The 15,965-nt window shown below is 40.8% G+C and overlaps 1 protein-coding gene across 5 annotated transcripts in view; it reads right to left on the bottom strand.

The window, feature by feature from the left end:
* ARHGAP12 (Rho GTPase activating protein 12) overlaps window positions 1–8,673 on the bottom strand; it is a 112,304-nt gene extending 103,631 nt beyond the window's left edge. For all 5 annotated transcript variants that reach the window (XM_040645273.1, XM_040645275.1, XM_040645274.1 and 2 more), the window contains exon 1: window positions 8,537–8,673. The gene's annotated coding sequence lies outside the window, so the exon portion shown is untranslated. The remainder of the gene's footprint in view (window positions 1–8,536) is intronic.
* Between the last annotated feature and the right edge of the window lie 7,292 nt (window positions 8,674–15,965).

The following is a 15,965-nucleotide window of genomic DNA, read 5'->3' as shown; positions in this document are numbered from 1 at the left end:
AATACAAGTGTAGTGATATTAACAACCGGCCATTGCAAAGTTCTAGTCAGACATCAGTAACTTTAAAAAAAAAAAAAAAGGGTGGGGGACTATTCTTTTCAATGCTTAAATGATGCCAACCTACTCCAAATTAACATTGTGGCCACTACAGGCAAAGGACTTGAATAGATATTTTTCCCAAAGATGATACACAAATGGCCAATAAGCACAGGGAAAGATGTTCAACATCACTATCATTAGGGAAATGCAAATCGAAACTACAATGATACCACTTCACACCAATCAGGGTGGCTATTGTAAAGAACAAACAAAAGCAACAACAACCAAAAAAACCCCAAAATAAGTGCTGGTGAGGATGTGGAGAAATTGCCATTCTTGTGCATTGCTGGTAGGAATGCAAAATGGTTCAGCCACTGGGGTAAACAGTACAGTGGTTTTTCAAAACACCCAGCAATTCCACTTCTGGACACACATCCAAAAGAATGGAAAGCAGGGACTTGAAAAGATATATGTGCATCCATGTTAATAGCAGCACTAATCACAACAGCCAAAAGGTGGAAGCAAACCAAATGTCCATAAATAGATAAATGCCTAAACAAAATGTGGTATATACATACAAAACTATTCTGTATATATTACCACAATAGTCATTGCAGACTACAATTTAAATCACCTTATACCAGTCTACCCAAAAAACACAAAAGTCACTAAAATCCTGATAGCTTTTACAGATCCTCTTTCAAAGTAAATTTTAAAAGGCAAACATTCAAACTTTGAGAAAACTGAGAAGTAGTACTTACGTAGCATACAAATGATGAACTACTACTACTACCAATCCATCAGCACTTTCTGTCCTCTACTGGAAAAGAAAACACACTATGATTCTTAATTTTTATTCAAATTAAAATTCTTTTAGAAAACACTGAAAATCCAATAATGCAAATTAAATCAAAACAAGTTATCACATACCTACCACAATAAAGTTATTTTTACAAAACAAAGACAACTCAAAGTGCTGATACCAACAACTGGAACACTTATACAGAGCTAATGGAAATGCTAACAACAGGACAGCCAGTTCAGTAGTCTCCTATCAACATACATTTTCTGCAGACTATATTCTGGGCCATGAGACAAATCTCAATAAATTTAAAAGGACTGAAATTATACCAAGGCATATTCTCTAACAACTGAATTAAGTTATAAAGTAATGAAACACAGCTTAAAAACCCACAAATTTGTTGGAATCTGAACAACACACTTCTAAATAACTCAGAAGTAAAAGAAATCAAACAGGAAATCTGAACTGAAATGAAAATGAAAACATGACATCTCAGAATTTATGGGATGCAGCTAAAGTAGTGCTCAGAGAAAATTCATAGCAGTAAATGCCCATATTAGAAAAGAAGAAAGGTCTCAAATCAATGATGTACACTTCCACTCTAAGAAACTAGATGAAGAGCAAATTAAACCCCAAGTAAGCAGAAGAAAGGACATGCTAAAGAGCAGAACAGAAGTCAATAAACAGAAAAATGTTAGATGAAATCAGAAGCTGGTTTTTAAAGAAGATCTGTAATACTGATAACCTTCTAGTCAAACTGATCCAGAATAAAAGGGGAAAAAAAACACAAATTACCAATATCAGGAATGAGACAGGGGACATAACTACAGATCTAAAGACATCAAAAGGAAGATAAGACAATATTATCAACAACTTTAAGCCAGTAAATCCAACAACTTAGATGAACCAGGCAAATTTCCTGAAAGACAAGTTACCAGAACTTCAGAAGAAATGGATAACCTAAATAGCCCTATAGTTACTAAATAAATTGATCTGTCTTTAAAAATCTTTTAAAATCTTCCCACAGTGCACCTGGGTGGCTCAGTTGGTTAGGCATCTGCCTTTGGCTCAGGTCATGATCCCTGGATCCTGGAATCAAGTGCTGCATGGAGTTGGACTCCCTGCTCCCTCTCCCTCTGCTCCTCCCCCTGCTGTGTGCTCTCGCACACGCACTCTCTCATGTTGTAATAAAAATCTTTTAAAATAAATAAATAAATAAATAAATAAATAAATAAATAAAATAAAAAGAACTCACTCTCTCATGTTGTAATAAACAAAATCTTTTAAAATAAATAAATAAATAAATAAATAAATAAATAACTTCCCACAAAGTCCTGGCCCAGATGGCTTCACTAGAGAATTTACCAAAAATATAAGGACGATAATACCAATTCTATACAAAGCTTTTGAAGAAACAGAGGAAAAACATTCCAACTCATTCTATCAGGTCAGCATTATCCAAAACCAGACAAAGATATTATAACAAAAACTAAAGACCAACATCCCTCATTGAATATAGATGCAAACTTATCTTCAACAAAGGACTCACATTTAAATATATACAGAACTGTACAAGTCTATACAACCCAATAAAAAATGGGCAAAAGATATAAACACTTATCCAAATATCTATAGATGGTAAATAAGCCCATGAGAAGATGCCCAACATCTTCAGTTATTAGGGAAATGCAAATTAAAGCCACAAAGAAATAATAGTACACATCCACTAGAATGACTAATATTTAAGACTGACCATACACCAGTGTTTTTCTAGAATGTGGAACAATTAAAACTCTCACACACTGCTGGTGGACATGTAAAATGGTAAAACCACTTCGGAAAAAGTTTGGCAGGTTCTTAAAATTTTAAATATACATCTACCACAGGACCCAGGGAATCTACCCCTAGGTATTTTACCCAAGAGAAACGAAAGCATGTATCCACACAAAGACCTGTAGGTGAATGTTCACAGCAGCTTTATTTCTAACAGCCCCAAACTGGAAACAATCCAAATGGCCATCAAGAGGTGAATGGATAAACTAATTGTGGAATATCCACACAGCGGGATATCACTCAGCAACAAAAAGGAATTAACTACTAATACACACAACAAACGGGACAAATTTCACACTAATTTTGCTGAGTGGGGAAATTCAGACAAGAAAGTGCACACTGTATGGTTCCATCCATATACAATTCTAGAAAATGCAAACAAATCTATAGCGCCAGAAAGCAAATCAATATTGACCAGAAAACAAGGTAATGAATTACCCTTGGGCTCAAAGAAATTTGGGGGGAGGGGTGTGTGTGTGTATCTCAAAGGTCATCAAATTACACTTTTAAAATATATGCAGATTATACAGCAATTATACCTCAACAATACTGTTTTTTAAAAAACACTAATAATGTAAATTCAAAGCACCAACTGTTCCTCTCCACACACACACTAGAATGGCTTTAAATATATATAAAGGATATTTCATATGGTACGGACACCAGCAACTAGAATTCTCATTCACTGCTGGTGGGAATGCAGAATGGTAAAGCCACTTTGGAAAACACTTTGGCAGTTTCTTATAAAGTTATTAAGCATGCATTTACATATGATCGAGCCATCACTTTTCAATACCTCTAGGTATTTACCTAAGAAAAATGAAAGCATAGTCCACGCAAAGGCTTTATAATGAACATTCATAACAGCTTTAGTCATAAGTGCCAGAAACCGGAAATAACTCAAAGGCCTATCAACTAATGAATGCCTAAACTAACTGTACCTCCATCTGTAAAACAGGAAAGAATACAAACCTTAAGAGATCCTAGGAAAGGGTTGGAGGGGGAGCAGAGGGAAATGGGCAAAATGGGTGAAGGAGACTGGGAGATAAAAGCTTCCAGTTACGGACTGAATAGGTCATGGGAACAAAAGGCGCAGCATAAGGAATATAGTCAATGATACTACAATAGTGTTGTATGGTGACAGATGGTAGCTATACTTGGGCTGAGCACAGCAAAAGGAATAGAAAATGTTGAAATGCTATGTTGTACACCTGAAACTAATGTAACACTGTGTCAATTATACTAAAAAAATTGTTTTTAAGAGAGATCCTTGTGAGAAGGGATAGAGAAAATGTGAAAAAGTACTTAGTAAACTATAAAGCATGACACAAAGCTTCACGTTAATCACTGCTTACTAAAAGAAGTAAAGTGGTGAAAGAAGGTACGCACTAATCATACCGTGTGAGCCTTCTATATCTGGCTTGTTTCACTTAGAACACCACTTTTGAGATTCATCCATGTGGCTGTATGAATCTGTAGTTCACTTCTATTGTTGTGTTACTGTATATTAGTGTACACATACAACTCAATAAAACTGATTTTTTGAACAAACCAGTAATATATAGCAAAATATTGGTAATTTTCAGCAAACTTTTAAAAATACCACTCTAACTGCAAAATATATTCTAAATTCTTCTGTGGCAAAAAAGCACAGAACTCAGGATTAGACGCCTGAAATTTAAATCTAGGATTTGCCATTTTTTGGTGCTCAGACTCTGAGCACCTTAACTTACCTGTAAAACAAACAATACAAATCTCAAAGGATTCTTGTGAGAATGGAAAAGAGAAAAGTGCTCTGTAAACTATAAGGCATGATACAGAGTATCCACACTGATCACTGCTTTCTCAAAAAAGCAAAAGTTGTGGGGGTGCCAGGTGGCGAAGTCATTTAGCGTCCAACTCTTGGTTTCAGCTCGGGTCATGATTTCAGGATTGTGAGATGGAGCCCCGCGATGGGCTCCACACACAGCACAGAGTAGGCTTCAGACTCTCCCCCTCTGCCCCTCCCCACTGCACACATGCTTGTGCTTGCTCGCTCTCCCTCTCCCTCTCCCTCTCCGATAAATAAATCTTTAAAAAAAAAAAAAAAGAGCTGTGAGTAGAAAAATACTGACAAATTAACTGATGGCTTATAAAATTAGTCCCACCTCGAAGGCACCTGCCTCTGCCTCTTCCTAGCCAGGTGATCTAAGACAAGTCACTTAACCTCTCTGAGCCCCGTTTTCTTTCATTTGCGAAATGGAGCTTATTAACAGTAGATACTACATATTGAGAGAATCAAATGAGTAAATATGTGTAAAGCACTTGATATAATACTTTACAGATTTTAGCTCTTCTTACAAAATACTATTATTTTTACCCCACCAAACCTAAACCTAGCCTCCATCCTACCCGTTCAAGGTGCGATAGTGTAGGCCCTATCAGTGATCTAGATCAAGGCTTCTCGAACTCTTAGTGAGCACTGGAATCACCCAGAGCGCTTCTCTAAAAAAACTTCAGATGAGTTCTAGATTTACACATTTATTGCAAAGATAGCACAGAGAATTCCCATATACCCTATATACAGTTTCTCCTACCATTAACATCTTATGTTAGCATAGTACATTTGTCATAGTCAGTGAACCAATACTGACGCATAATAACATCCATGCTCTATTCGGACTTCCTTAGTTTTCCCCTAATGGACTTCTGTTCAAGGATCCCATCCAGAATACCACATATACATTTTGTAGTCATATCCTGTAGTTTTTTAAAACACAAGTTACTGAAACCCAGACATTCCTAACGAAAGCAGTATAAGGTGGAGCCCAAAAATTTACATTCCTAGCAAGTTCCCAAAGGACACTGATGGGGCCAATCTAAAAATACACGGTGAATAGCACTGGTCTAGATTCTAGACTCCAGAAGTGATGTTCAATACAGTAGCCACTAGCCAAACGTGGCTGCTGAGCATTTTAAGTGTGGCTAATCTAAACTGAGATGCCCTGTGTATGTAAAATATACTGAAGAATTGAAGACTTAGTCTGAATAATAGAATCCTGTTGATAACATCATGAGATGATAAAAAAATGTATTGCACTTGGGTTTTTTCCCCCTTTTACTTTTTATCATGTGAGTACTAAAAAAAGCTTTAAAATTACACAGGTGACGGGCACCTGGCTGACTCAGTCGGAGGAGCATGCAACTCTTGATCTCTGGGTCGAGTTCGAGACCCACGCTGGGTGTAGAGATTACTTAAATAAAAATAAAAATAAGGTTACACAGGTGACTGGCATTATTTTTCTATTGGACTGCAGTAGTTTGTAGTCTGGGCAGGAGAGCAGCAAGGGTATCACCTGGGGGCTTGTTAGAAGTCCAGGTGATTCCAATGCACATTAAAGTTTGAGAAGCACTAATTATCAACAGGGGAGGGATACTTAGACACGTCAGCATTTGGCAGTTTGGTTCAAATAAAAAGCTAATCAACTGCAAACGGAAACTGCAAGATATTTGTTAAGTCAATAAAAGTAAGAGGGAAATGGCTGAATCACAGCAAGGCCATCCACAACTGAGGATGTGGCATAATCAGACCACTTAACAGTTGAAGAAAAGAAAAACCACAAAGATAGTGGCCCAATGGACTCCTCAAAAGAGGATGATCTGAAAAGCATGATTTGAAATACAATAATGCTATGTGATACTATCATACTTTTTTATGTCTGATTCATTCCACAAAACAGTGCATATTTGGAATTAAAACTAAAAATGTTAAATATGAGATAAAATAAAAGTTTAATTTCACTTTTCTTTCCCACTACTAGAAAACGGTATTGTCCATTTTGGGCAGATTCACCTTAAGTTACCTTTTCTTAGTACCAATTTTCTCAGGTAAGCAAAATACTGGTAGTGCCACATAAGGATTTTACACATCACTATATTCACTGTTTTATTTCAGTCCATTTAAAATTTTTATTACCCTATTATTCTCAGGAATGTCAACTGCACAACTTTGAGTACATACATTTGTAAAGTCCATGGTCTATCCACCTATTTTTAAAAAGCACCAAACAGAAAGTTTGTAATTAATGAAATGAAAACCAAATGATTAACTACAAATCATAAGCTGTTTTTCTACAGCATTTATGGCACATGTTTTCACTTGTGCCTCACAAATGGTATAGTAAGTTAAAAACAAAAACAAAAACCTAAAGATACATATTGACTATATATGGATAACTAATCTTTACAAATGGCATATTAAGAATCAATGAGTTAGCAACCTTTTCCACCTTTTCTGGCTATAAAGTACGAAGAGAAACCTATCAACAAATACTGGGCATACACATACACACATATAATCGGTTCCATTACACTTTATTTTTTCCCCCAAGAAACACCTCCAAAGCAGAAAGCTACATGCAACCATGGGTCACACATATTCATCCAGGTTGTCTGGCTCCTCAGGATGCATCGCTCAAGGTTAAGTCTTCAGATCCTGCTTTTAGGCACTATGCTGGGCTCCCAAATTTCTATTCTGAAACGTTTTCAAGTCATTTCAAAACAGAGGAAAAGAGAAAATTACTAGCACCACCAGCCGGAATGTCTACTCAGACAAGAAAACGTACAGAAACGTGGCCCATTCTGTAACACACCTTCCTATAGATCAGGTAAGGAACACTGGATATGGACAAATAAATAACAGCTCTAGGCCACCGTCTCCAAAGTTCTCAGTTGCGAAACAGGCGTGGCTAGGGGCTTGATACTAACAACCTTCCACTCTAACCCTGAGTCTTCCGAGGTCTCACCTTCGGAAGTGTGGCTGAATCTGAACCAGAAGTGAGTGACTCCTCACTTGATGAGCCTTCCTCCACATTTCCTTCCCTTAGGAATATGTGCATAAATATTCGATAAAAGCTGCTCTCGTGTATCGTAATTAACCATAAAGCAATTCGAGTGTTAGCTGCCTTCACCCATCATAAACACTTTACTTGGAATGACATCAGAACTTTCCTAAAGGAATGCTTTCAAACATTTTGCTTTAACCTTTGCAAATGCATTTAAAAACTGCTGCGGCAGCCAGAAGGAAAACATCACAAGCCTCTAAACTGAAGGCCGTGCGTTTTTCTGTAAGGATGACCCTGCAGACATTTCTTCTCGGAGGGTCTGCAGTAACTTAAGATACAACACGTAAAGGACAGCCATTCTTGGAAGACAATCAACTACGCTGAAAGGGGAGGAGGGCAGCACGCTTGTAAAGGCTAGTTTTTTTTTTAATTCAAGGACTTTGATGAGATTGCTCCCAGAAGAGCGAGAGTAGCCAAGTGTCCATTCAACAGGGGCGGGGCACCTCTAAAGACTGCAGAGACGAAAGTACCAGTTTAAGGTCAGCAGTCCTCGAGAGGAGGCCCCAGGTGGGCTCCCTGGATGGGCGGAGGTTTGCACACCCGACAGCAGTTAGAGAGCGGGCACACGCAGCTGCAGAAGGCGAGGAAAGAGGGCGACACCAGCCTGCCTTTTACACACACACACACACCGACGCCCTCCTTCCTAGGGGCGGGGCGGGCGGGCGCTGCCCTCACACAGGAAGTCAGGGAACCCGGGGGGCAGAGGAGCCACAACTTCGTGCCATTTAAACCCTCTCGCCCACGTCGGCCAGTGGGCTGGCAACGTCTCCCCTTCCCCCCGCGTCCACCCTGCGCCCTGACCCCTCCCGCGACGCCCCCGGCCGCACCTCGCGCTCACCTCGGCGCCGGCGCGCCTCCCGCACACACCTCCCCCTAACTCCGCCGCCCTCGGCGGGCACAGCCCCGGCCGCGGACGCCTTTGTGCAGCACCTCACCAACCTGCCCTCGGTCCACGGGGACCCGCGTCCCGCCACCTTACCGAGAGCACGACGGCCTCGCAGGAGGCAGCTCCCTCTTGTACTAGCACGGGGTCTGCAGGACGCCGACGCGAGCCTGAAGGGCGCTCACACGGCGGCGGCCGCGGCCGGCGCGTCCCCGCAGGCTGGTCTCCGAGGGAGGGTAAGTTCCAGGGCACGTCGGAGCGCGCCGGCGCGGGGGCGGGGCGGGGCTGGCGGCTCACGTGACGGCAGGGGGCGGGGCAGGGCTCACGTGACGACCCGGGAGGCGCGGGGTGAATCCGCGGAGGTGGATCCGGGAGAAGGGCGGGGAGGCGGAGGGACTGGATAAGGGATTCGGGTGGCGAGGTTGCTGCCCGGCAAGTGGGCGTAAGCACTTTGTAAACACGAAGTGGGAAACGTTGAGAGAAAACGCTCGGGAGAAGACGAGGGAAGGGCGAACGGGAAACGGACCGAGCAGTAGGGTGGCAGGAACGGAGCCAGGAAAAGAGGGACGGTGGGCCCTGCCCGCTCCCTTTCTAGGCCCACTGGCCTGCTGGGAGCTGCTGCCAGACGTAGGTCAGTCGTTCACGGCCCTGGAAATCCCGCGGGGAGACTCGGAAAAAGTGCCACACGCCACTTCAAGGGGACGAAATGGAGCTCTGGAGACACTGAGTCCATTTACGAGGGCCATGCGGAGCTGTCCGCCGGGGCCACCAGGGCAGATTGCTTCACCAGCTGTGCACACTCGGCTGACGAAGGCCCTGGGGACCCAGGAGCGGCCGCTCCATGGTCAGGCAGCTCCAAAGCAGCATAACCACTCATTAAGCTGTCCACGGGGCCTGCTGTGTGTAAGCCCCAGGGCCACAGTGTCATTGGCCAAAGTCATCACAGTTTGCAGCGTTTGCAGTTCGGCAGCACAGAATCCAGAAGTCAGAGGCATGAAAGGTTTTTCATGTGGGGGTGATCCTATGGCAGCAGTTGTGCTGGACTGGGGATCTGGAAAAGACACCTAGCTTCTGCCTTTGTCATTTCTCGACCTCAGTTGTCAATGGAGTGTGTTGACTGAACGAAAAGCCGCCTCCTTTCTCTAGCCCTAAATTCAATGACTGTGAGGAAAACTAAGTATTAGGGCATAAGACACCAGTCATTCAGTAACCAATTGTTGAGTGTGTCTATTATGGTGCCGGATGAAATTGTAATGATACCAGAATTAAAAAAAAAAAAAAAAAAGGCCGGGTATGGTTGGGGGGCCACTCTCTGGAATGGGCCCTTTTCTGTTCTTCGCCTCATACTTAAAGATGCCATTGTGTCTGGTGTCCTTATAAGCTGAACTCCCTGTTTGTTGTTTTTTAATGGCTGCAAAGAACCCACTGGGATATTGGCAAGATTTTAAGAGCTGTAGTTTTCCACCTTCTTATTAAATTAAATTAAATCTAATGAGGGGGGTCGGCGCTAAAGTTTAAAAGATTTTCCTTTTAGAAAGTAAAAATATTAAAAAAAAAAAAGGCTGGAGACCATACTGTCTCTGTCATTGCACTTGCTACTACCCTTTCCTTGGCACTGATGGTTTTTTCTGTCTTCCTCAGTTTCTAACATTTTCTCTTTCTATCCCCTTGTTCAGCATATGGAGTAGTGCTACTGTATGCTTCCGAGACTATCTGCCACAGGATCCCTCTTGATCTCTTTCTAGAACCAAAACAAGGAACGACGGTGAAAAGTAAAGTGTGCGGTGTCAGGAATGTGCTGATAACTTTATCTTCCCTACTCCCCAAACCTGAACTGGGCACCCTTGGTTTCCGCAAGAGATAGAACTGAACAGTTTGCATATACTTGCTGATCCGCCTGCAACTCTACTTCCTATTTCACAACATAATCTCAGATGATACCACAATGCCCACAGTATGCTGATCACTACCAACAGCAGATGGAATCAGATAAAAAGAGCTCTCACCCAAGTGTGTTGTTTGAAAAGGACCTGATGGAGAGCTATGAAATCATTTGCAACACTGCCTCTAGTTAGTTTTTAAATAACACCAATAGCATATGTCTGGCGCCTGTGCTCAGGATCTCAACAGATCATTTTCAGGATATTGACATTTAACTGTCTTCTAATGAGGTAGCATAGAGTTCCAAAATGTAGAATTCAAATGTAATCGCCACAAAGGCGGAGATTTGAGTTTGCTTTGTGTGTATGTATGTGTCTCCAAAGTGCTTAAAAGCACAATAAATTTCTGTTGAATGTATTTTTGAGTGAAAATATACTCTGCAAATTGCTGGATATGCCCTGCTTGCCAGTTCTTTAATAGGTAAACCCACTTTTCATTGTGTATTTCTAAATAAAAAGGCATTAAATTATATCTGGCATCCCTGCTTTGGCTAGGCTCTAGAGGAACAGAACTTGGCAGTACCTATCAAAATTACAAATGCATACATATTCTGAACTTACTTCTAGGGATTTATCCCGCAGATGTATTTCCACACAGGAGAAATGATAAGGTATTTCTTATAGTATTGCGAATAGCAAATGATTGGGAATAACCTAAATATCCATCTTCAGGACTACTAGTTAAATTATTATAAATCCATACACTCAAATGTGATTGTTAACAAAAAAAGATGAAGATCTTTATGCTTTAATATTACAATCTCCAAATTTGTTGTTGCTGTTGTTAAATGAGAAAGTGGTGCAGAATAATGTATGGCTTGTATATGCATTAAACTAGGACAAACTAACTGTTGAGACATAAGAAATCTGTGGATGGAAGTCATGGGAAAGACCGTCATATTCTTATCTAAAGTTTTTGATATTCGAACCATGAGAGTGCTTTATCTATTCAAAAAATTAAATAGTTTAAAATTTTTCTGGTATCTTTATTTTGTTATTAAAACATTCAGGCTTCACCTCTCAGAACATCAGGTAAACTAGTACATACATCAGATAAACTTTTTAAAAATTCAGTTTTTATTATTTATTTTTTATTTTTTCAGTTATTTATTTTCAGTTATTTTCATTAACTTCTGATTGAACAGTAACTATTCCTTTCTGAAATAATGTAAGATCCGGGTCCTACACTTACTTTGAAGCTTGGTATACACCATGTCACATATATGTACATTTTTTAAAGTACTTTATTTTTCTTGAAGTAGAGCCTGACTTGAACAAGTTTTAATGACTTGGATCCTCTAAGTAACAAAACTAGAATTTAGTGGACCATTTGTTCATCTCCTAATTAAGGTCAAGAAAAATATATTCGGGATAAAACACTGAAGGAGGGGCGCCTGGGTGGCACAGCGGTTAAGCGTCTGCCTTCGGCTCAGGGCGTGATCCTGGCATTATGGGATCGAGCCCCACATCAGGCTCCTCTGCTATGAGCCTGCTTCTTCCTCTCCCACTCCCCCTGCTTGTGTTCCCTCTCTCGCTGGCTGTCTCTGTCGAATAAATAAATAAAATCTTTAAAAAACAAAAAAACAAAAAAAAAACACTGAAGGCATGTGTTTCTGTGGTTATCTGTTAACTCACCCACTTTGTAATGTCAACTGCCTCCTGCTTTCCATCGGTCACCCAGATGCCCTGGAGATTATTTTGCCTATGTTTCAGCATTTTATTTTATTTATTTCTAGGCTTAAATTCCAGAAATTTCAAAGGGAATTATAATCATAGACTACAGTAGAATTCAAATTTACATAACACCACTTTCTTAAGGCTTTTAAGGGCTTTGTAAATATTTTCTTGTGAAATCTGTTTTCACAACATAAACTTACATGATCAGTGTTTTTACACCCTTGTTAAAGACAAAGGCAAGCATAAATAATTAGGACCAAAGGGCGAATTGCCACCCGGAAATTTTTCCAAAATTGTATAGGCAGGGCTGCCTGACACCAGAAAATTAGTAACGAGCTTTAAAATTTAAACTATGTAATCAGGGGCACTTGGGAGGCACAGTGGTTAAGCGTCTGCCTTCGGCTCAGGGCGTGATCCCGGCGTTATGGGATCGAGCCCCACATCAGGCTCCTCCGCTATGAGCCTGCTTCTTCCTCTCCCACTCCCCCTGCTTGTGTTCCCTCTCTCGCTGGCTGTCTCTATCTCTGTCGAATAAATAAATTTTAAAAAAAAATTTTTTTTAAAATAAAAATAAAAATAAATAAACTATGTAATCAGCCAATCAATAATTAAAGATATATTTTAATTTCTTCTGCTTACATCCTTTAAATTAAATATGAACTCATTTAAGTTTTATATATAACTCAGATAAAGGCACTAAGAAATGACCCTAAAATTAATAAAAATCAATGATAAATAACTCATTATTTAAGTCTATGAACACGCATGAAAAACCTTCGGTATTTGTCACAAGCAAGCAGTAGTACAATGTTTCAACCTGAAACACAGCCAAGATAGAAATAATATTTCTTGATTGAAAAATGAAGATACTTCCCTAACTTTGGGAACAAGGCAAAGACGTGTGCTTTCACCACTCCCAGTCAACATTGTACTGGTGGTTCCACCAAGTGTCTGGCAATAAGTAAATTTGTAGACAAAACTCTACGTACATTTATATAATTTAGTACAGTAGATAAAACATGCAAACAAATCACATTACTAAAATCCATATGATTGGGCAGGAGGATTAAATAAGATAAAAGTACTTACTCCAAACCTGGCATTTGGTAGATGGTCAGCAAATTGTAAATTTGAAGTTCTACGGAGTTTTTCAACTCTTTGTGAAAGAGTAATTTGTTATAAAGTTGTGGAAGACAGACCTTTACAGGTTTACACAGGCAAGGGATGAAAATAGACTTCGTTCTGGGGCACCTGGGTGGCTCAGTCAGTTAAGCACTGACTCTTGGTTTCAGCTCAGGTCGTCATCTCATGGGTCATGATCTCATGGGTTCTGAGATCGAGCCCCACATCAGGCTCCATGCTCAGCATTGAGTCCACTTGGGATTCTTTCCCTCTCCCTCCCCCTCTGCCCTTCCCCCTACTAGCACTCTCCCTCTCCTCCCCTCTCTCCCTCAAAAAAATAAATAAACAAACAAATAAATAACATCTTTAAAAAAAAAAGACAACGTACTTCTTTCTTAGTCAGGGTTCCTCCAGAAGCTGACCTTGAGGCAAGGATTAAAGTACAGGAAGTTTATTTGGGAGGTGATAGAGGAACCAGGAGAGTGAGGGAAGGAGATACAGAAGAGGGCAACTAGTAAAGGCTGCCTGCGGTGGGCCTGGAAGTTAACCGTACCAGGGAAATTCTGGGAGCAGAGCGAGAATAACCTCTCTTCTATTTTCAAATAAAACTGATAGCAGCCCTAAGCTCAAATACAAATTTGAGTTTATGAGATTTTCTAAAGATACGTGCAAGATGGAACCAGCCATCATAATCCTATTTTCCTAAAGATGCTGGATGATCCCTCCACCATAGAACCAGGTAGCAGGGTTCTATGCTACTTTTAGGTGAGCGTGTGAAATTTGCGTTGCTCACAGTGTATGTACTACCAGTTCACTCTTACAATTGTGTATAATATTGGTTTGAGGAGTCAGTCCTGGAGAATTTTCGGTTCCACACTTAGGAAGACACATTTGTTTTTGTGTGGCCAGAATTATGTTAAAAATATTAGAATATTCAAATGCATACTGTCATCTTTATTGCTACATAAAGTATAACCTTATCATTTTCCAGTATCAATCCAAATGTGATGCTATGACTACAAAACTCTAAGTCAGATCAACTATAATCAGGTATCTGGCCATGTAGGCTATCCAGATAGCTGAAAACCAAGGAATTTTTTAAAAGCAGCAGAATTGGTATGCGGAACGGAATTCCTGCACAAAACATACCCGATCTGAAATTCTGAGTTCAATAGGCTGGCTATTCTCCATGCTAACCACCATCCCCAGATTCATTCTCCACCCTTCTCTGTCCTGCTTTATGTCCTGGAGACCAAACCCTTGGAATTATCCAAATCAGGCTCCCTTGTCCTGTTGGTTTTGGGTTGCGAAGCACTGAGAGAAGACAGAGGTGGAAAGAGAGAAAGGTCTGGTGTTTATTCCCCCCATTCCCTGGCTTGCCGAGGTTCTGGTGATAAGTAGCTGCTCGACTCTACAAATACGGCTCCCTTTAGGCCGCTCCTCTCTCCTGGTTCCTGCTCTCTCCTGGCACGGGAACACTGACTGGTCATTCCTGTCGCATCTAAAGGTCAGGATGGTAGGAATGACTCCTGGCTGCACTAATCTCTGAGCGCCTCACCACCCTCTTGTTTGTTCCTTAAACCCTACCCACACCTCTGTGAATAGTCCCATCATTAAATTTGCTTCCACTAATTCATTCAAGTGGACCTTTTCCTGGTAGGTCCCTGCCTGACACATTGGATTGACCACGGTCCTAATCAGGAGCGGCTTAGCCTTCGATAATTTTGATAATTTTTTGTGCCACTGAAATTAAAAGGATTCCAAGGGACACCTTGGGAAAAAAAAAAATAATAATAACCAACACCCTGAGGGCAGATGAAATGAAAGGAGAAAAACACACTATCAAAAGCAGCAGCAAATGCGCAAGCCCGGTTTTGAAAACATTTAGTAAAGGCATTTCAAGAACCCTCAAGGTCATCGATCTTTTTCTGATCTTCATTGTAATGACTCAAAGTGCTCCTAGGATTTGGGCCTTCATGGTCATCCTATAAGATATTGTAAACCATCCCAAAAATTAAGATCTGTAAAAATAAGAACATCTGCTCCTGCTTCTCCGTTCTTATTGATGGTTTAATCATTGGAATGGGGGGAAGGAGGGACAGAGCCTATGCCTACCAAATACAAACCCTCCACAGGCCAGGTTCATACATGATATAGTTTACATAAAATGCTGGCACACATAAAAAACAGCCCGTTACTACAAGATGCTGGCTAATGCTTAAGATATTCAGGTTTGTTTTTGTAAATCTGAGTTTCTAGACTTTAAGAAAATTGATAAAGCTTTATTTTTATTTCACTTTGATATTCATTTCAATTTCTAAAAATACAATAGGCAGCATCATTTGTCAATCACCATTCCCTAGGAGAAATATATTTTATTTTTAAAGATTTATTTATTTGAGAGACCATGCACAAGTGTGAGTGGGGGAGGGGCAGAGGGAGAAAATCTCAAGCAGACTCTCTGCTGAGCGAGGATCCCCCCCCCACCGCCGCCATGGAGGGCTTGATCCCACCACCCTGAGATCATGACCTGAGCAGAAACCAAGCTTAACCGACTGAGCCACCCAGGTGCCCCAGAAGAAATAAATTTGAAGTAAAGAGATGAGTTGTATCTTAATATAGCAACCTATCTAGTTAAGAAAAGGATTTTACTGGGACGCCTGGGTGGCTCGGTTGGTTGGGCGTCTGCCTTCAGCTCAGGTCATGATCCCCACATCCTGGGATCCAGTCCCACATCGGGCTCCCTGCTGAGCTGAGCAGCGAGCCCGCTTCTCCTTCTGCCTGGG

The sequence above is a fragment of the Ursus maritimus genome, unplaced genomic scaffold (assembly GCF_017311325.1).
Source record: "Ursus maritimus isolate PB19 unplaced genomic scaffold, ASM1731132v1 scaffold_31, whole genome shotgun sequence".
Classification (NCBI taxonomy): domain Eukaryota; kingdom Metazoa; phylum Chordata; class Mammalia; order Carnivora; family Ursidae; genus Ursus; species Ursus maritimus.
The sequence above is the reverse complement of the archived record's forward strand: the minus strand, read 5'-3'. Positions and strand labels throughout refer to the sequence as shown.